We start from the raw sequence: 22,233 nt of genomic DNA on the forward strand, positions 1-22,233 counted from the left end.
TATTTTTTGTTCTAAGTGATTCATAGAGGCCTGAAGGTATGTGTATACCAAACCACCATCCCTAATAAAACACCTTCAGACCCTGAACAAAGTTGAGACTCCCTCTTTTCCTTCCAAGTCTCCTGGATGCTCAGTCTGTCTGTCTCTCTCTATATATAGATTTCTTCAATAAATTCTACTTTCACCTCCTGCTGGCTCATGTTTGATTTCCATTTTGCACAAACCCAAGGACCCTCTTGGCTGGTCCTGGGGGAACCCCATTGGGGTCCTCACACCTGACCTGCCTGCATTAGTTGTTCCCCATGGAGATGGAATCTCTAGTCATTCCCACCGAATTGTCAAAAACAAATTGTTGAAACATTTGAGGAGTTGAAAATAACAGCTCCACTAAAAAACTGTCTCTGTTTAGATCATTCATGACTGTCAGTATCTACAGCAGGAATATTTAACAGAAAGCCTAAATTTTAAAATCTAAATGGACTAACCATTTAAATTAATATGCTTTAGGTGGTTATATCAATTTTTGGACCCCAATGAAGCTACAAAAGTCACATATTTTTCAACATCTCTTCTCCATTTTGACATCACCTATTGACTAATTCAATCAAAAAAAGAAAATAAGCATGATGAGCAAAGTTCAAAATTAATCTAAATCTTTGTGTCTTACATTTTGTAAAGAAGAATAGACCTTTCCTCAAGATCTGTAAATATTTCTTCAGTTTTTGAAATGGTTGTTGTTATAAATGTGTTGATCAGTAACAGGGAGCCACTCTCTCAAGTCACATTCAATATCCACTGTACATGTTTTATGTTTGGGCATAGTATTTACTATACTATAAACATAGTAAATAAGAATAACGCCATCTTCTTGTGGTGAGTATGGATACAGAATTCTGGTTGATTGCTATAAAACCTTAGTTATTGAAATTTCTAAGATGCTTAAAAAATATAGTACAAATGTTATAATTTAAGAAATGAAAGTCTAAAATAATTCAGTATAAGCTCCTTCTCTTCCATATATTAGTATATAAACAATGTTAGCTATAGTAATCAAAACAGCACATTACTGGCATTAAAAACACATAGACCAATGGAATAAAGACCCCGGAAATAAACCCGCGCATACACAGTAAGCGAATATTTGACAAATCACCAAAAATACACAACGGGGCAAGGATAGTTTCTTCAATAAATGGTGCTGGGAAAACAATATCCACATCCAAAAGACCAAAATTGTACCCTTGTCTCACATCATACACAAAAGTAACTCAAAATGGGTTAAAGACTTAAACGTAAGGGCTGAAGCCACAGAACTCCTAGAAATCATAAGGAAAAAGCTTCCTGATATTAGTCTTAAGGCTTTGCTTTGTTGTTGTTGTTGTTTTTTTTAAAGATAGGACCCCGGGGATCCCTGGGTGGTTCAGCGGTTTAGCGCTGCCTTTGGCCCCGGGCGCGATCCCAGAGTCCTGGGATCGAGTCCCGCGTCGAGCTCCCTGCATGGAGCCTGCTTCTCCCTCTGCCTGTGTCTCTGCCTCTCTCTCTGTGTGTCTCTCATGAATAAATAAATAAAATCTTGAAAAAACAATTAAATATAAAAAGGAAACCTATGAAATAGGCAAACATTTGCAAACTATATATATATATATCACATATATCATACATCAAATCACATATATATAAGATTAATATATTTGGTTATTATCCAAAATATATAAGGAACTTGTATAATTGTTACATTAATTAAGCAAGGAGGCCCTGAGCCTGAGCTGGCTTTAACTCCTCAGGAAGGAAACCCAAATCTCAGCCTGTAAAAAGCCTCGGGGTCAGAAACCCAAACACTAAGGACAACCAATCAAACAAACGGCGTATTAGGATTTAAGCTAGAGCCGTTCAAAAAAACCTTACTTTGCTTCTGCCTTTTTCCCAGAACAGCCTCCGGAGAGGCTCCGGACTGCAGCCGGCCCAGTGTTGATCCAGATGTGCTCATGGAAACTCTTAGAGCGTTTAACGTGCCTCAGTTTATCTCTTCGCAGGTCTGGCACCAGGAGAACACGCCGAACGGGCCCCCCAACCACACCCAGGAGCCGAGGGAAGCAGGTGCAGGCGCCCGGGCCGGAGGGCTCCAGGCCTTCCCGGTGCGGCCTGGATCCCAGCTCACCAGCTCCTGCAGCAGGAACTGGTCTGCAACCGGCTGAAACCGGCTGGAGGCTGACCTAGCCTGAGGGGCTGGTCTGTAACCAGCCAAACCCGGCTGGAAGCCGACCGCGTCTGCTGTGGGACCAGGTCCCGCCGAGAGGCCAGAGGGTGCAGGGTCAGCCGGACCCCTTAGGAAGCGTCCACAGAGCCAGGTCTCAGGTGAGTGACATTTGGATGGAGGCACAGCAGGAGCTTAACCTGCCTCAAAACCCTGAAGTACAGGTGCCCCACCGAGAGCTTCGAACCTCCTAAGAAGCGGGCACCCGATGGAGGCGAACCGGGCTGGAGCCCCACGAGCCAGGCCTCACCACCGAGGCAGAGGGCATGTTAGTGGTACCCACCCGCCCACGTATGGCACCCCGGGAACCTGATGGGGCCACTAACCCTAAACCTGACCCTACCCTGACCCTAACACTAACCCTGACCTGACCCTAACCCTGACCCTGAACCTAACCCGGACCCTGACCCTGACCCTAATGCTAACCCTGCTGGGGCCTCTAACCTGAACCCTGACCCTACCCTGACCCTGACCCTAACCCTAACCCTACCCCTGCTGAGGCCTCTAGCCCTAACCCTAATCCTGACCCTAACCCTAACCCTGACCCTGAACCTAACCCTAACCCTAACCCTAACCCTAACCCTACCCCTGCTGGGGCCCCTAACCCTAACCCTAACCCTAACCCTAACCCTGACCCTGACCCTGAACCTAACCCTAACCCTAACCCTGCTGGGCCCCCTAACCCTAACCCTAACCCTGATCCGGATCCTGCCCCTGACTCTAACCTTAACCCTGCTGGGGCCCCTAACCCTAACTCTGACCCTAACCCCCCTGCATCTGGCACCCGTGGGAACCTGCTGTGGCCCCTGACCCTGACCCTGACCCTAACCCTAACCCTATCCCTATCCCTAACCCTAACCCTAACCCTAACCCTAACCCTGAACCTAACCCTAACCCTAACCCTGCTGGGCCCCCTAACCCTAACCCTAACCCTGATCCGGATCCTGCCCCTGACTCTAACCTTAACCCTGCTGGGGCCCCTAACCCTAACTCTGACCCTAACCCCCCTGCATCTGGCACCCGTGGGAACCTGCTGTGGCCCCTGACCCTGACCCTGACCCTAACCCTAACCCTATCCCTATCCCTAACCCTAACCCTAACCCTAACCCTAACCCTGAACCTAACCCTAACCCTAACCCTGCTGGGCCCCCTAACCCTAACCCTAACCCTGATCCGGATCCTGCCCCTGACTCTAACCTTAACCCTGCTGGGGCCCCTAACCCTAACTCTGACCCTAACACTAACCTTGACCCTGACCCTGACCCTAACCCTAACCCTATCCCTATCCCTAACCCTAACCCTAACCCTAACCCTAACCCTAACCCTAACCCTAACCCGAGGGCAGGTTAGCCGCCCCCCCCCCCCCCCCCCACAATCTGGCGCCCGTGGGACCTGCAGGCAGCCGGGAAAGGGGCAGGACCTGCTAAGGGGAAGCGTCAGCTCTCCTGGGTCTCCATCCTCGGGGCCTGGGGAGGAAGGGAACAGGTCACACGGCCCTTCTGTCCACATTGGCTGGGGAAACACTGATTGGGTCCTGTCTCTCCCAGGGATAGCTGTTGCTTTTTTGTTGTTTTTGTTGTTTTTCTCGTCTCCTCTTGAGAACCTAGCTTTGGCAACTGTCAGCTTAGGGGACCCCAGAATCTATCCAAACAGAAATGTGGTTGCACCCTACTTGGGGCTACGTATGGTTGAGCAGAAATGTGGCTTGCACCTCATTTGTGGTTTGGGTTCTATGGACTATGCCAGCTCTCGGGAATTGTCTGCTTCCTATCTTTGGTTATCTTTAAGAGTAGCCTGGATCTTGGAAGAGTGTCCTTTTCACCCTTTTGGAGGACCCTCTTTGCACCTATGGGTTTGGATGTACTGCCAGGAATATTTACTGTTGGTCTAGGCTGAAACCTAACAAGATACTTGAAGCTTGTTGTCATTGTTTAAAAGTATCTCTACGGTGAAAAACTGACCAAATTGGAAGGGGGTATTTGGGATCTGATGGGAGCTTGTTATTTATTTTTTATTGAGGTATGATTGACCTGTAACATTGTATTAGTTTCAAGTGTACACTGTAATGATTCGCTGTTTATACACCCTAGGAAATGATCACAAATCTGGTTACCATCCACCATGTAAAATCACGATTTTTTCTTGTGATGGGAACTTTCAAGATTGACTCCCTTAGCAACTTCACATATGCAGCTCATCATGCTATCAATGACATCCTGATGATGATCAATGACATCCTGATGATTTATTCTGTAAGTGGAAATTTGTACCTTTTGACCCCCTGCACCCATTTTGCCCCTCCCCCAAATCCCCTAATCTGACAACCACTAATCTATTCCCTGTATCTATGTGTTTCATTTTGTTTTGTTCACTTGTTTTGATTTTTGGATTACACATCAAAGTGAACTCATATGGTATTTGTCTTTCTGTGGCTGACTTCACTTAGTATAAAACACTCAAGATCCATCTATGTTGTCCCCAGTCCCAGGGGCAAGATTTAATTGTTTTTTATGGCTAGGTAAAATTATATATATATAATTAATATATATATTTATTTATTTATAATGTACATATGACTATATAATATGTAATAATTATGTAATAATTATATATCACACCTTCTTTATCCATTCATCCATTAATGACACTTAAGTTATTTCCATATCCTGGCTATTGTAAACAAATAGTGCAATGACATAGGTGTATATCTATCTTTTCCTAATTAGTGCTATCGTTTTTTTAGATAAATGCCAAAAAGTGGCATTGCTGAATTATATTGTTCTATTTTAAATAAAATTAAAAAGGAATAAATAAATAAAAACTATTTTAAGTTTGTTGATTAAAGGCAGGCATACCTTTAGAATGATTATCAGCATTAAATATAATATTTTCATTCTATCTAGTTTTACTAAAAGTCAAATAGGCTTATGTTATTGGTGCAGATCCTATGGAAAATATTATGGAGGCTCCTCAAAAAATTGGAAAAAAAATAACTACCAAATTATCCAGCAGTCTCACTTCTGGGTATATATCCAAAGGAAACAAAATCAGTATTCCAAAGAGATATTTGCACACTATGTTTAGTGCAACATTATTCACAATAGCCAAGATATGGAAACAACCTAAAGGACTTTCTGAAAATACACACATACACAAACACACACAGCAGTGTGAGTCATAGCTCTTCCATATATTAGTGTGTAAACAAATGAAAGTTATCTGTGAACTTCAATTTTCTTCTTTCAACCATGTATGTATAAATATTAAATGTGTATTTTGGGTCAAGTATATTATTTAAGGCAGATAGAAAGATGTATAGGAACGATACATTCTCCAGTCCTAGTCAAACCAAACCCAATACAACAATCACTTTATTTCTTTCAAAGAACCTGAACAGATTTCACTTATTAATTGCTAATTTTAATTCCAGTTTTTAATTATTTAAGTATTTTGTGTATTTTATTTTATCAAACATAACGTGCCGTTTCTAAAGAGAGTTACACATTGCTTAACATTAGAGTTAAGCATTTCCCCAGTACTTCCTTGACAACTAGTGAAAAGCATATTTATTGTGACATTATCATTACCTCATTAAAAGTTTTTATTCATGGTCTTCTAATACTTTGCATAACTGAAAGAAAAACATCAAAATGTACTTGGGGTTAAAATTTCTAGGCAGAATATAAAAATACAGAAATAGTCTATGTGAATATTTAATTTTTAGAGAATGTTTGCCATCAATATTAGAACTATCTATGCTTGAATTTAATGTTGACTTGATCGACTCTGTAAAAGTAAAAACTAAAGCTGATATTAATTTTTTGCTAATTCTGTTATACATGCAATTCATAGATTTCAAGAAAATCTATTAAAGTTACTTTATAAGCATTTTATTCCCCTTTTGTAACAAGGACTTATAAATTCCAAAGCTATGTTTCACATACATTTATAACTGTCTTAATTTATAGAGTTTGAGAAGAGAGATTTTCTATCTACATTTGGAAACCAGGGAAAAATTTTATAGCATTAATCACATTAATGAGTTAAGACTGAGAGGAATTCTGCTTACCTGATTGTTTCATCATGGAATTTTCACTATTTGCATTTGTTTCTGGTCAATATCTGCTGTCTATGGTACTGAGAAACCTTATACAGCCAGTAATGGTCATGCAATGATTCTGAACTGATCCAGAAAATTTGATCCAGATTTTCCTTTGTCAGCATATCAGAGTCAGGGGTATCTCTTAATCTTTGTCCTACATGGACCTAAGCAATTCAAATAACTTTGTTGCCTTTATTTTATCAGAGTTTAATAAAAAATTGAAAATTATTTTCATTTTCTGCCTGCCAGTACTCAGAGTATAAAATATTTTATGAAGTGAGTGGTATAATGCGTCATTTCTCTGTTTTTATGTTTTATAACATTAATCCGGGCAGCCCGGGTGGCTCAGTGGTTTAGCGCCGCCTTCAGCCCAGGGCCTGATCCTGGAGACCCGGGATCGAGTCCCATGTCAGGCTCCCTGCATGGAGCCTGCTTCTCCCTCTGCCTGTGTCTCTGCCTCTCTCTTTCTCTGTCTCTCTCTCTCTCAGTCTGTGTGTGTCTCTCATGAATAAATAAATAAAACCTCTTTAACAAAAAACATTAATCCATGCAAATGCTGGTATTTCAAAATGTAAAACTCTTCTGTAATTCTGCTTGGTAAAATACTGGAGATAAAGAACCTTGGTTGGAGAGGGCGACAGAAATAAGAGCCTTTTTATATCAAGTGCTATCTGAGGTGCTATCCTTAATTTCTCAAAATCTTTCCCTCTACATTTTTTTTCATTGTCAAACACCTGACTATGAAGCTGCAGTTGAATTTTAAAAGTTTTTAATATATTAATTGCAAACTTAAATGTTTATTAAAAGCCTCAGATCAGGGGTCGCCTGGGTGACTGAGTCAGTTAAGAACCGTTGGCTCAGGTCATGAGCTCAGGGTCCTGGGATGAGGCCCCAGGCTGCCGTGGGCTCCCTACTGAGCATGGAGTCTGCTTCTCTCTCTCCCTCTACTTCTCCCCCACTTGTGTTCTTATGCTCGCTCGCTCTCTCTTTCTCCCCCCGAAATAAATAAAATCTTTAAATCAATAAATAAAAACCTCAGATCAAACCATCTTTAAATTAACTGCAGTAGTACAGTTGTTTTTGATATCCAAAAAATTTTGCACCATAAATTTTATCCCTGTCCTCCTGGAAGAAGACAGCTATAATCTCTTTGATTGTTGCTTTCTAATACAAAGTGAAAATTGGGGTTATAATCCTTCAAGTGAACAGCACAGTTGCTCTAAACCTTGATAGAACAAGATCTTACTGATAGTATCAGTCACGTATTTTAGGTAATAGATCCACAATACTCTTAAAATGCTCTATACCTATAAATCACAACAGAAAAAAAAGTATTTCTGTGGGCATGTTTATACTGAGTATATATGTGTGTAGATATGAGGTTATTTGCTTGTTTATGTACTTGACAAATAATCTGGCCAGGCTGCTTCTAGAATTCTCTTGTTTATTTCAAGATTACTTAGGAACAATATGTATCTAATTGATTATGTTCTGCATCCTTATCATTTACAATTGGTTTCCTTTGATAGTTGAATACAAATACCTAGAAAAAAGGAGAATGCTACACTTATAAAGCTTTTCTTCCTTTAGTTCTATTCAGTTACTACCAAAAGACATTTTTCGTACATTATAATGACAGCCTACAATATCCCAACACAGATTTCCGTATTATTTTAGCAAGCATTAAATGTTTGCTTAGTTCTAATTATTTTAATAAGATTGATTCAGCTACTATATCTTTTGTGGCTCTTTTGTTGTTAGATATTTTTTTTTTTTGAAAATAAAGTGCACTATAGGAAATTGATTTCAGTTTCAATAGAAAGGTACCTAATAGATATGCAGACAATGAAAAAGAAAACTAAATTAAAAGATCCATTTTGAAGACAAAGCTTGTCTTTGAATTCCCATTTATAATCCATTATTTTTATAACCCTGTGCCTCTTTAACGAGTCTGAGTAACAGTCTGTGAATTTTGCCTGAAATCTGGTTCAAATGCTTTTCACATTTGAAACATATTTTACAACTGTAGAACTCAGTTAAACATATTTAGCCACTAATCTATATCACAATGTACATTGACCATTAAATAGATCTTAGATAAAATCTGGGGTGATTTTACTTTAATCGGTGATTCTATAAATCCAGGAATTAAATAAAATTGGATTAAACATAACAAGTATTAATAAGGAGTAAGAACAAGTGAAAATAAATTATTAAGGGGAGAGAGAGAGAGAGAGAGACAGTGAGATAGAGTTCTTTTACATTCCAAAGAAGGAGTCTGAATTTCAATAAAGGTGAGTAAAATGTAATGTAGCAAGAACTCTTCACAGACCTTTTAGCATTCAAATTATGACATGCATGCTGCATGGTGCAGTTTTACAAGCCTGCAAAATAGTAACATTAATGGCCCAGCATCTTTAAAAATCATAAGTCTGCAAAATGATTCACTTGCCACGCATATTGAATATTAATAGCATCAAGTAGTTCTGTTTATTAACCTTTTACGTTAATGGTCAGAAATGAAACATGCTGAGAACAATTGCACGACAGAAGGGGCAAATGTTTCTGACGACTGTTGGGTTTCATTTGACAGTTAATAAAAACCATCAAGTACATATTATGTTAGATTAGCCGAGATCTGGATTCCATATGACAAGTCATTATTATTAAAGGCAAATGGAGGGTATTTTCAAATACACCCTGGAGTGAACTAGACTAAAATATGATGGTGCACTCTTGAATGTCAAGGACATTTTGTGCAGTGTATAATGGAAAACCACATGTAATGTGCAGTTTGGGAACTATTTCATGTTCCTCTGAAGACCTCAAAGCATCACACTGAATATTTTATTGGAATCTGTCACACTCTACTATAGGTTCAAGTGCATAACAAATATTTATAGACAATCATCATTTTGATGACAGAGAGAATGTGTCAGAGCTAATAGCATATGAGTAAGTGTGTAATGTCATACTCTTTCTATTCTCTCTTCATTTTCTTTTACTTAAAAATAATCAGCCCAGTTTTACAAAATCTATAAGTCACTCCCTGTTAGAAAAGCAGAGTTATGAATGACTGGGTGATTCTTCAATAATGTAGTCAGTGATAACCTACGATTCTAATTGTGCCTTCCTAAATGTCAGTTATACTCATTAGGAAGTGTGAAGACCATTGGGAGAAGGACGGTTTTGTTTAAAGAATGTAGAACTTTTTAAAGTATGCAAATATTGGTAACCTAAGAAGTAAGTGCTTTGTTACAATACAGAAAACCTAAAATTTGACTGGAGATACAGTATTGTACAAGTATGAGACTTTTTGTTTATAAAAAGAGCAAAGAACTTGGAATCAGAAGACCCAAATGAGATTGTGTTCTCTATCTGCTGTTTAATATATGACCAACCCTAAGTAAATGGCTTAACTTCTCAAAACCTGGTTTTTTTTTTTTTTTCAATTAATCTCAATTCAACCTACCTCACAAATTTGTGCCTATAAATACATGTAAGTGAGAAATTTTATAAACTATTCGAAGTTAAGGAAAAGAAACAAACTGTTATTTTTTTTAAAGATTTATTTATTTATTTATGATAGACATAGAGAGAGAGGCAGAGACACAGGAGGAGGGAGAAGCAGGCTCCATGCCGGGAGCATGATGCGGGACGTGATCCCTGGACTCCAGGATCGCGCCCTGGGCCAAAGGCAGGCGCCAAACCGCTGAGCCACCCAGAGATCCCCAAAATTCATTTAAGTAAGGGATGATTTGTGAGCAAGGGTCATCTAAATTGGAACTCCTTGACTACTAGTTGTGTACTTTACCAACTAGTTGAGTTGATTTACCTAGATAAGTAAAGTTCTGTATTTCCATAATTATATACCTAAGAGGTTCAGTGTTATAGTTCTGTTAAGCCACTAACTAATAAGACTCTTGATGCACCCCTATGAGGAAATTTTAGAACAAAACAGCATGTTAACCTGGTATGTGTATCACTCTGGGTTCTCCACAGAAAAAGAACCAATACGATACATATATGTAGGATTATTATAAGGAATTGGATCACAGGTATGGAAGCTAAACAGTCCCAAGATCTGCAGTTCATAAGCTGGAGACTCAGGAGTGTCAATGCTATAGTTCCATTTGAGAACCAGAATAAGTGATACTGTAAATTCCAGGCCAAGTCTGAGTCCAAAGGCAGGAGAAGACACGTGTCCCAGCTTTTATTTAAAAGTAATCAGTCAAAAAAAAAAAAAGTTAATCAGTCAAATTTTACATAATCCACAAGTCACCCCCTATTGGAAAATTAAAATCATGGAAAAAAAGCAAACAAACATAAAATCATGAACTACTGGGTGATTTTTACCCAGTGAAGCAGTCCACCAATTCAAGTGTTAATCTCATCCAGAAGCACCTCACAAACATCCCTAGAAATAATGTTTAACCGAATGTCTAGGCACCCTATCCGGGCGAAGTTTCAGTCAAGGTGACACAAAAAATTAACCATCACAGTAAGGACAAAAGTAAGAAGAATTTAAGACACAGCATTGAGAGAGGCAAAATAGTTCAGGACTAAGGAAAAACAGAATCCAACCAACAATATATGCTCTACTATCTTCAGTTGTAAATCGCAAAGACATTGCATTTTTAATCTCTCCTATAGAACCCTGCCAATGTCACCACCAGGCCTGCCCATACTACTTAAGTATTGCTGTGTCCCTTTTGATTTTATGTTTACTACCAACACTCTAATTCAATTGGCCATCATCCATTAATTAGACCCAGTGCCTGTGCCTTTGACCTAGTTTCCTGTGTGACTCTTGCTGCTATAATCCATTTTCTAACCATCAGCCAGATTGATTTTTGTAACATATATATCGGATTGGTCAATTAAAGTAATTAGTGCAAGTTCTCCATTGTACATAGAACAAAATCCCATAGTCCTATAGTGACCTACAAGAGCCCTGAATGAACTGGTTGGTTCTTACTTTCCTCTCAGACCCTATTTTATACTTAATAACTCTTGCTATGATAATATTAGCCTTCTCTTTTTTGGGGGGAAATTCTGCAAATTAGTTCTTGCCTCAGAGTAGTTACAAAAGGTGTGCCTTTTCCATGGAATGCCCTTTGCCCCATTCATCCCTAAGCTAACTCCTTTCTATCTTTAAAGGCTTAGCTAAAATGTACTTTTTCAGAGAGACTGCCTATGTCAACATTTTCTCAAAGAAATTTCTTGTTTACAGTTTGTTTATTTTTAAAGGTTTTATTTATTTGAGGGAGAGAGAGAAAGCAAGCCTAAGAGCTGGGGGAGGAGAGAGGCAGAGGCAGAGGGAGTAGCAGTCTCCCCACTGAGTACAGAGCCTGACTTGGGGCTTGATCCCAGGGTCCTGAGATCATAACATGAGCCAAAGGCAGACACTTAACTGATGGAGCCACCCATGTGCCCCTAGTTTACAGTTTTTATTGATCACTATGAGTTAGACACTGTTCATAAAGAGTATTAATTTTTCCAAATTATCACTTGCTTCCATTGCCAGTTTTTGTATATACCCTTTTATAGTCAATTTGGACAGGTAGAAATAGATGGAAACTAGTAAAGGGACACCTGTGCTATAATATCATCTCTCTTTGCTCTGTACTAAGTTGGCACTAACTCTAGTAGCAAATGTAATATTTCACCATTAGTATGAATATTTTGATATGACAGCATGGTCATGAATAAAATGTTGATTTCACATTTTCTTTAGTGTGTAAGAGGCAAAATTTCATAAATATTTTACCATTCATCAAAGTGAATCTTGACATCAATTTATTTCATAATTGAAGTTATTTATTTTTTTTTATAATTGAAGTTATTAACTAACTTCAATATATAGCATTCTAGTAAATTTTCTTATGAAATAAAATCCAAATGAGGAAAAATAACTGAAAATGAGAGCAAATATCTATTCTGAATCCATAATTATCATCGGTGTGTCTAACGGAGCTGTATCTTGTAAGTGCCTTTCTGGAGCTGCTTTTTCACAAATGGGTAGAAGTAAGTGGTGAATGTTCATTGAGACATAAAACTTTCACTAGTAAGAAGTCATTTGGACTCACTGCAAACTCAGGACTTAATTGTCTACACAAAACTATGCACACACTTGATGCCGGCTGGTAGAAATTGTGAACTAGAACCCAGCAGGTTTGTTTATTTAAAGGATATAAAGACAAAAATAATGTATAGGAATAGTTGTTTTAATGGGCCAGGGATTCAATATGAAGGAGAAAAAAATGGCTCTCTAGAAGAGGCACATTAGGATAAAACATTATATATAGAGAGACACACATATATACATACCTGTAGAGTAAAACTCAGTCTGATGTGGATTATATGTTTACATAAGGAAGGTACTTGAGTGATAAAAATCAGTTTCCCTTAATCTTATATTTCAGTTGTCATCGAGGTATGCCCATAGAAAAAGATAGAGTGTATTCCAGTTTGTAATGACAAGATATAAATGATTAACCCTAAATGATGAGGAAAGTTTAGACTATATAAGAGAATAGGAATACTCCAAGAAATAAGTGAAATTTCTGAAGCATAAGAAGATGTTACTTTGTTTCCTATATCAGAGGGAGAAAATCCATTGGTTCAGTTATAAAAAAAAAAGTTCAGTCAATCAGAGCATAACAGCCTTTTATAATATTTATCTCAGTGTGGTACAGAAACAATTTGGGTTTTAGATTTCACAATGCCCATGTATTTTTATATATTGCTATTACAAGTAATCTATTTTGTAACATTCTACATAAATAATAAGCTGTAACTTTAAATTCATTGTTTCCCATACTTGAGTTACAAGTTCTTTTAATTTGTTGATGAAAATTGATGGATCAAAATGGAATTTTGATGCTAAAGCCTCAGGTCATAAAATGCTTCATTTACATATCACATAGAATAGCACTTTCAATTTTTGCATTATTCTAAAATGTAACTGAGTATAACAACATTATTCTTTGCTGCAATGGAAGTAGCACAGTACATTAGCATGATTGTGGATTGATTAGATTTCATTCTACATTGATGAGTCAAAGGAGACAAGCAAAGGAAAGTGTGCTGACTCTGAATTTATGAAATGGTGAGTAAAACACTGTCCGTTAACCAAGCAGCAGTGAAAGTTATTTCGAGTTCCCTGAGAACCCATCCTAAATTCTGCATTGTAACTACCCTAGGACAGTGAACCCTGAATAAAATAAAATCATAAAACTTGTATATCTCAATTACAGTGATGAGGGGGTATTACTTCAAAGAAAATAATGTTACCATTTATCTCAAGGAAAACAAAGTACGTCAGTCAGCTTTACCATGAGATACTGAGACGCTGTGCTAGGAATGTGATACAGAAATCAAAACAGCACGACTGATATTTTGCTGATCTCAAATCTGCATGAATACAAGGCTACTCTAGTTTACATTAACATTCAGTAGTAAATTTTTGAACACTAATATATGCCAGCCACTGTGTTAGGCTCTGAGGATACAATAGTGAGCAAGGCTTTTTTCATATTTTATGTCATTGTCAAGTGTGACTTAATTTCTCAGCAAAAATTGACGATTTTGGCACCTTCTTTTCTATGTTTTTTTCTCCTTTGGCTTCAAGGTCATGGCAATATCTTGTTTCTTCCTCTAATGTCTCTGACTTTTATGTTACTGTCTCAATAAATATTTTCTTCCTCTTCTCCTAATTTTAGACTTTCCAGAGGTTTTTCCTCAGAATAGCTCCCAATAGTCATATATATAGCTTTGGGTCCTGATCTATGTCTCAGGCTCTGATTTACTCTTGATATCTTTACCCAGATATATGACTTAATGGCATTCCAAAAGTGTGTGTGTGTGCGTGTGTGTATGTGTGTGTGTGTATTTCCCACAAAACGTGTTCTTTTTAGTTCTATAACTGGCCCCAGTAACTTTTCATTTGCTTTCAAATCTTCACAATCAGCTTTGTATCTCAACCCTCCCCCATTCATTATTTACTTATAATTTTTTTTCCAGTTTTTTTTTGTTGTTGTTGTTGTTGCTGTTTTAATTTTTATTTATTTATGATAGTCACAGAGAGAGAGAGAGAGAGAGAGAGAGAGGCAGAGACACAGGCAGAGGGAGAAGCAGGCTCCATGCACCGGGAGCCCAATGTGGGATTCGATCCCGGGTCTCCAGGATCGCGCCCTGGGCCAAAGGCAGGCGCCAAACCGCTGCGCCACCCAGGGATCCCTATTTACTTATAATTAATTGTTATGTGTTGTAAATATCATCTAATTTCCACTCTCAAGGACTCTATGCTAATCAAGTCTTAAATAGTCTCACTTCAATATTTAAGATACTAAAATATTAGCGCTGCATTACAGATATTATTTCTTCCACCTTTGATCTGGTCATCTCCACTCTTCATGTATGAAACCCGAAGGTAGGCACCTGGGTAGCTCAGTGGTTGAACTTCTTCCTTTGGCTCAGGTTGTGATCCCCAGATCCTGGGATTGAGTCCTGATGGGGCTCCTCGCAGAAAGCCTGCTTCTCCCTCTGTCTATGTCTCTGTATCTCTCATGAATAAATAAATAAAATCTTAAAAACAAAAACAAAAAACCAAGGTAGTCATGTTCCTTCCCTGAACTTCTAAAATACATTTTTTTTGAAAAATGAACTTATTGGTGCCTGTCTCCTGAAATAAATGCTGTTTTCATTATAGCATCTAAGACCCTCTGTTTTATTATTATCCTGTGTTTTACAACTCACGTTATCAAGAACTGTGAGGAGTCTGAAAGTTTACCCTTATTTCTAGTAGTAAGTTAGCCTGCCACAGTTCCACATGGATGCTGGAAGAAAATGCATAATTCCAGGGTCAGAGAAGAGAACTTATTACTCAGGGCACAGCAGGGAGCATGAGTTATGTTTCTGTGCCCTCCAAGTCCCAGGGCAGAGGTGGACAGGTCAGTTGGATGTTGTGCACACAGGTGGCTTGCATCATAGCAGAGAAACTCTTGAGTTTAGGAAATCTTGAGGTTTTTAAGGAGGAAATACGAAACCTGTCCATACTTTGCCTGAGATAACATAGTGTCTGTCCATCTCAGTTAGAAAACAAATCTGTTCTCTGCCCTCAGTGGGAGACAATATCCTTATCTTCTAAGGATAGTTGTTATATAAATATCTTCAAAGGGATAGGTCAGAACCCAAGAAGTTAAAAGACATGAAGAGCTGCAAGGACCTGCTTAACATTGTCTACCAACACATATATTTCACTCTATTATCTCCCTCTCTGTGAACTCTGATTTTATACTATCAGGGATGCTTGTTAAGACAGAAATTAAATGTGACTAGTGAAGTAGTGAATTGTTGGTGTGATAAATGTAAATGTAGCAGCCAGGGTTTCTTTGTTACTACCTGAGTCACTTGTTTTTCTGTTTCCCTGAAAAGCTTAAAAAAAAAAAAAAAAAAAAAAAGAACAGCCTATTGACAACAAATATATCATTCCTATTTAAAATTGCATATGAACACACACACAAGTTATCCTTTAGTTAATTACAAGGTCATGGCAGGAGTAAGGGTAGAACAAGGCAAAATATGGAAGCCTGATGGTACCAGCAGCCCTGCCATTATCCCCATCAAAAAGCAATGTGAGATTTTGTTCTGGGAGGAGAATGATCAAAGAGACCCGGAAGACTTCTTGAAGAACAGTGATCTTTAGTCAAGTGACAATAGCCAACTTGAGGAAATCTCTATAATTAGGAAAAGGAAAACACATATAAAGCCGTATTATTTACTCTTACCTCCTATTCCCAGTTGTAGATTCCTATAAGCCCAATCTAATCAGAAGCCAGAGGAAATGGGAGCCTATGAGTGCAATCCCATAGATGAGTTGCTCAATCCATAAATGGTAGTGTTGGTTTCGCATTCCAAGGCATCCATGTGCAAAATATTTTCCTGTCACATGCAGATGACCAGCTTATGCACTAAGGGGATGGTGAAATATTGATAGTTCAGTTGTTTGAGTAGTAGACAAATGAGCATCAACCACAAGATCATTCTTGAGTCCATTTATTATCATGCATTGTCTTTTTCTCTGCTACTATTGCCTTTTTGTAAATAGACTCGCTGGGTGGTTGTTAATGGTAACTTGACAAAGCTGTTGACTTAAATTCACAGAGAAGGTAACTATTTCCCTGATTATTATAAGCACCCACTCTTGGAGATGCCCTGTAGGTTGTATTTATGTAAAACATGAATATTTGTTCATTTTATGTTGTTCCAAGAATTCCACCCAATATACTTAATCCACACCTAATAACCGCTTTCTCCCAGTCCCTGACTTTCCTGCCAATCATTAATCATCCATTAGTCAATCTACTGCTATCTGTGAATTAGACTGTTCTCATACATAAAGGGCACAAACAAAATTCTATTCATTGGGAGACCATCACTGTGTTTCAAGGCTATTCTTTATTAAAGCAAAATCAGCACTTTTTCTCTAAAGATTCTATTTATTTTTTGAGGGAATGAGCAAGAGAGACAGCACAACGGAGGGGTGGAGGGCAGAGGGAGAAGGAGAGGGAGAGCCAACTCTGGGCTGGATCCCAGGACCCTGAGATCATGACCTGAGTCTAACCGAAGGCAGATGCTTAACTGAGCCACCCAGGTGCCCAAATCCGCACTTTCTACTGCAGGTCCTTACCAGCATATCATACAGATCCCTCTGTTTGATGTTTTTTCCTCTTTGAACTTGCTCTAAGTATTCAAAGTAAAGTTACAGATATGGGTAAAAGATGATATGTTGAAGTAGTAAGAAAAAGGGTCATCCGTCATGCAATTTGTGGGTACTTTATGGATAAACTCAACTTTTTCCATCTATATAACATGCCTATTTTATAATAAAATACCAGTGCTCTGCATGTCCAAATATGTGGTTCCGTGGGCCAGATGATATCCAATGTGTGATTGACAATTTCAATATTGCATAGTTATATTTTGTCCTATGATCACATGTTCAGCCTCCACTAGGACCTAGGAGTTGGTCTAGAATTGCTTTAAAGTTAAATATTAACCATCAAATGAGGGGTTAGACTTAGGAACTTGAGTGTACTTTGTGATTGTCCTGTTAGGACTCCTTGCCAGGACTTTATTCTGCATTTCTGTCTGCCTCCCACATTGTTGGAACTGTTAGGTCATAAGTTCCAAAAGATATGGAAGCTCATACCAGTCTAGATTTTCTGTGGTGTCTGTCCATGCTTTGGTTCTCATTTAAAACTGGCAACCTTGCAGGTCATTGTGCATGTAGCTTCTAGAAGCAAGTTCATATGTGATATATGCTGCCTTTCAAATCCAAAGAGATCCACTAAGAATTGTGTCTTTCATCATGGTAGGTAGACACAGCAGCTCGGTTCTTATTTTCCAATGGTATCCTAATATTCATACCAGTAGACTCCCTAGAAATGTCACTGGATTTATCTTCTACCTTTGGTCAAACATACATAGATAGGCCCTCTAAAGCCCTTCTACTCTTTGCTGACCAGGTCTAAATAGCATAATGTTATTAATGTTATGGATCAGTGAATTTTTCTGTGGTCTATCTGAATGATAGAAGCTTCTATTAAATATATCATGATGATGAGTAGGAGGGTTGACCTAGCACTGAGTAATATATTAAAAATATACTCTTGTCCCTGTCATGAAAATGAAAGTTTTGTGATCTCATTGTTTGAAATGGAAAAGAAAATACCAGTGGAAAGACTTTATACCAGCTGCTACAAATTGGACTGATTTGCTCCAGTAAAGATACCACAGCTTCAACCAAAGTTGCGATTGGCAGTACCACTTAATTAAGTACTCGATGATTGGGGATCCCTGGGTGGCTCGGCGGTGTTTTTTTTTTTTTTTTTTTTTATTGTTTTTTTGGCTCGGCGTTTTAATGCCTGCCTTTGCCCCAGGGCGCAATCCTGGAGGCCCGGGATCAAGTCCCGCGTTGGGCTCCCGGCGTGGAGCCTGCTTCTCCCTCCTCCTGTGTCTCTGCCTCTCTCTCTATGTCTATTGTAAATAAATATATCTTTTTTTTAAAAAAGTATACAATGATTTGTCATTTTCTTTTTTTTTTTTTTTTGATTTGTCATTTTCTACAACCTATCTGAATTTCCACAGCCTATAAGAGAGAAGTTAAATGGAGTTGTGGCAGGAGTCACCAGTTCTGAATTTTTTAAGGTCTCTATTAGTTTTATTAGTTTTTATAATCAATCTGGACGTTCAGAATAGTTTTTTTTTGTTGTTGTTGTTGTTGTTTACTATTTGTCAGGAGTAGCCAATTCTCAGAACTGCCTCTTAGTCCTTCCCACATTGATAGAACTCGTTTTGAAACCAATAAAATTACTCTGGTACCTATAAAATATATCTATTCCCACTGTGTATTCTCTACCAGGGCACTGACCATAGGATAGGTCTATAGTCCCACTATATCTACTATTAGACTAATTTGGGCCAAGACACAATTAGATGCCTGACCTCTTCCTCAGCCATTTGTCTTCATTAATTGTTCCTTACTCTGAAATTAATATAAGGACAGGCCTAATATTAATATCAATATAGAGTTACCCCAGAGGTTTGTTTATTTCTGCATTTGTAGAAAACACTCATTCTTTTGAAAACTTTAGAGTAAATTCCTGCTCTATATCTTTCCCCTCAGGAACTCAGCCTTCCAATCAATGTAGAATCTAGTAATCTCCAAAGTACTTAAATTCAAGAACTGAGTAAGACGCAGTATATCCCCATTATAGTGACAGTAGTTATGCACTTGCCCAAAAGTCTTAAAAATTTTCCTTGTAAGTACGTCATGAAAATCATAGAAGGCTAGGCAATAATTTAATTTGTAAGTGATCTGAAGAAATATTAGCCACAAGAGTTCCCTGTGCATCCAAAACTCTGAATCCTATTTCAATCCTGTGGTTTATTGTAACAGCCTTGTCTCTGATGCTGAAATACCAGCACCTGTGTCCACCGCTATGGCATGCCTTCATTTCCAGTGAGATCAGGAAAACTAATTCCATGTAGCATCCCTCCTTCCTATCTTTGGTTTATGGAATTCATCCATGAACACAGCTGAGGATTAATTTCATTAAAACTTTGTAATACATACACTCGGAACCTATGCTTTGCTCTTAGCCATATTAGGACTTCAAAAGTTAAAGGTCTCCTTACAAACTTTGTCTTCAACGTCTTTCCTTAACAACTCATTTTCCCTGTGTCTGCTACCTCTGACTACAAAGAGACTGTTGCCTTAAAAACTTAGTACCACTGCCACTTAATGTCACACTGCCTTGCCTTCCAAGTGCTCTTCATTCCATATTATAGCCAGTGATATTCTGAATAATTTTGTTGGCATAGTATGGAATAGATTACATACGTTTTATTTACTGAAGCACAGAGGTTAATTAACTTTCCTTTTCTTTTTTCTTACAGCATTTACTTTAGAAAACTTCTAAGTAATCTGTCTCTTTGAAATGTATGTCAATATTTTAAAAGCTAAATAAGCCTCTTGCCAGGTTAAAGACCCAGAAATACCTTTATCATGGATCTGAGAGTCATGGCTTTGAAATATATCCATCAAAAAAGATAGTGCAACTGCTTTGCCCAGTTTCTGAGGGAAGGTAGGAGCTTGGCTTCAGTGGGATACCTTGCTCCAAAACTACCTCCTGTCATAAAGGCATGAGAAGTGTAATTCCCTTTTTTTTTTTTTTTTTTTTTTTGATAAAGCCATTTAGCTAACACATATGGCCACTCCAATTACCACACAACTATAGGATGGACTGTGTATGGCAATGGTGCTGCTCAATCCTCTTACTTGGGGGAATGGGTATTGTTTATCTTGAGAATGTATAAGTAATGGGCTAAAAGTCAGAGATAACTACTTCCAGGGCATTCAGAGTCTATTTCTTTACCACTCCCATGTTGCCACTGTTGAATTCCCTTAGGCTGGATAATTCTTTGACCTTCATGGATGGGAAGGTTTCAAGACAGACAGTTGACTGCTTCCTAACAATAGGTGGCTGCTCCAGTGAGTAATTGATAATTGAAAAAAAAATAAAGGAGATGTGGACTTATTTTGTACACAGAGTTTGTAAAGTGACCCACACAATCTAAACCTAAAAATATCGCATTTTTTTCCTCTCTAGGCCTTTGATTATATTTGTTCTCTATCTGGAAGGGACTTATATCTCCAGGTTCTTATAACAATGACATTCTTTTATTGATGCAAGTCTTAAATAATTTTGATAATTTTTAATAATAATTAATAATTTTTTAAACATCAAAAAAAAATAATTTTTTAAACAATTAAACTCTATGTGAAGCTTCTTCAGGTTGCCGACTGGGATGTGATCTTTCTAACAAGACCTAAGCATACAGTATAAAAATTATCTATTTACTGCTTTTCATAATCAGATAAAATCAGGCTTATTTATCTTTCTGCATCATGGGAAAAAGTATCCTTAGAGGAGCCTTGATAATGTCCCAGAAAGAGGAATAAGGAGGCACCCATACTAGAGGTTTGAGTTTGTCCTAGGTGATTTTAAGAAGGGAACTGGGAAGCATGAACCAGTTTGGATTAGACAATGCAAGAAGTGGTAGCAATTTATAAAGGGGTATTTTAATTTTTATTCAGGATGCAAGAGGATTAAAGGGGAGCTAAATTTGTTGGCCAGAGGAGGGGCATATTTGGTCATTTTGTGGAATCATGGCAGCCTTGGCTAAATGTCGTTCTGAGCCTAGCTTATGTTCTGCTGGGAACAGCAAGGCCTGATGCTCAACAAGCCTTGTTTTCACTTTCTTTGGTTGTCGGACCCATTTCACCTTCTTAATTATAAACCTCATTTTTGAAATAAGGTATTTCAAGTGTTTAAATTAAGCTCTCATAATTATAATTAGCCATGTTCTTGCAGACTCTATAGTTAGGTTCCTAATCATGATGTCCTTTAGTATGTATTTCTCTCTAGGTTTGCTTTACACTTCCCTGCTTAAACCAACCAGTTCCCTGTTTTTGACATGGTGAAATTGTCCAGATAGTTAAAAAAATCAAAGTTCTGTAATTAAAAATTTTTAAGTAATTTAACATTTATCCTAACTACTTGGACAAAGATCTTATCTTTGTCATAATTGTTAATGTACTCTACATAGGTATAATCAGATATAGTATAGGAATGGTATACTATAGATGACATATAATGTATTCATTACAGCTTCCTGATACCTACTATAGACAAGGGAAAAAAAGATACATGTTCTATTTTTCTGCTAAGTATATCCAACATCTTGATCAGTATAATGGTTTTGGGTGGTTGACAACTTGATTAATCTGAGCAGTCTCTGATCAGAAACACACTCAAACTCTTTTTACTCTGAAGGATTTTCTGTCTCCTTTGTGGATAAGATCAATCAAAACTGGGATAAATTGAGTAGATTTATCATGGAAGAGCCATATCTTGGTACTGAAAAATGCTCTGTCTTTTCCAGCTCACTTTAGACATCTCAGAGAATGAAAGGTAATAAAATACCCTTTAAAATATCTCAGAATTGGATCTATATTCTGTAATTTCATATAGTCAGCAAAAAAAAAAAAAAAATCTGGAATAATTCCTGGTCCTTTCTTATTAATACTTACATGAGAGAGACTAGCACAAAAATATACTATCTTTAAAATATTATTGTATACAATATAAAAACCAAAGGTTTTACTCAGTTTTTTCCTTCAGATAATTTGTTTTGTCCTCTTTTTCCTATTTCTCCTTTAACCACTACATTCTAAAGATATAAAACTGCTCTCGTTTCCTGACCACACCATCTTACCTGTCTGTATCATTCTCATTATTATTCCTTT

The 22,233-nt window shown here is 37.8% G+C and overlaps 1 long non-coding RNA gene across 1 annotated transcript in view; it reads left to right on the forward strand.

Annotated features, from left to right (window-relative positions):
- The first annotated feature begins 2,227 nt into the window (after positions 1–2,227).
- LOC119870085 overlaps positions 2,228–22,233 on the forward strand; it is a 31,342-nt gene continuing 11,336 nt past the window's right edge. The window contains exons 1-2 of the long non-coding RNA XR_005353016.1: positions 2,228–2,355; positions 4,345–4,506. This is a non-coding gene — a long non-coding RNA (uncharacterized LOC119870085). The remainder of the gene's footprint in view (positions 2,356–4,344; positions 4,507–22,233) is intronic.

This window comes from Canis lupus, chromosome 1 (genome assembly GCF_011100685.1).
Source record: "Canis lupus familiaris isolate Mischka breed German Shepherd chromosome 1, alternate assembly UU_Cfam_GSD_1.0, whole genome shotgun sequence".
Lineage (NCBI taxonomy): Eukaryota > Metazoa > Chordata > Mammalia > Carnivora > Canidae > Canis > Canis lupus.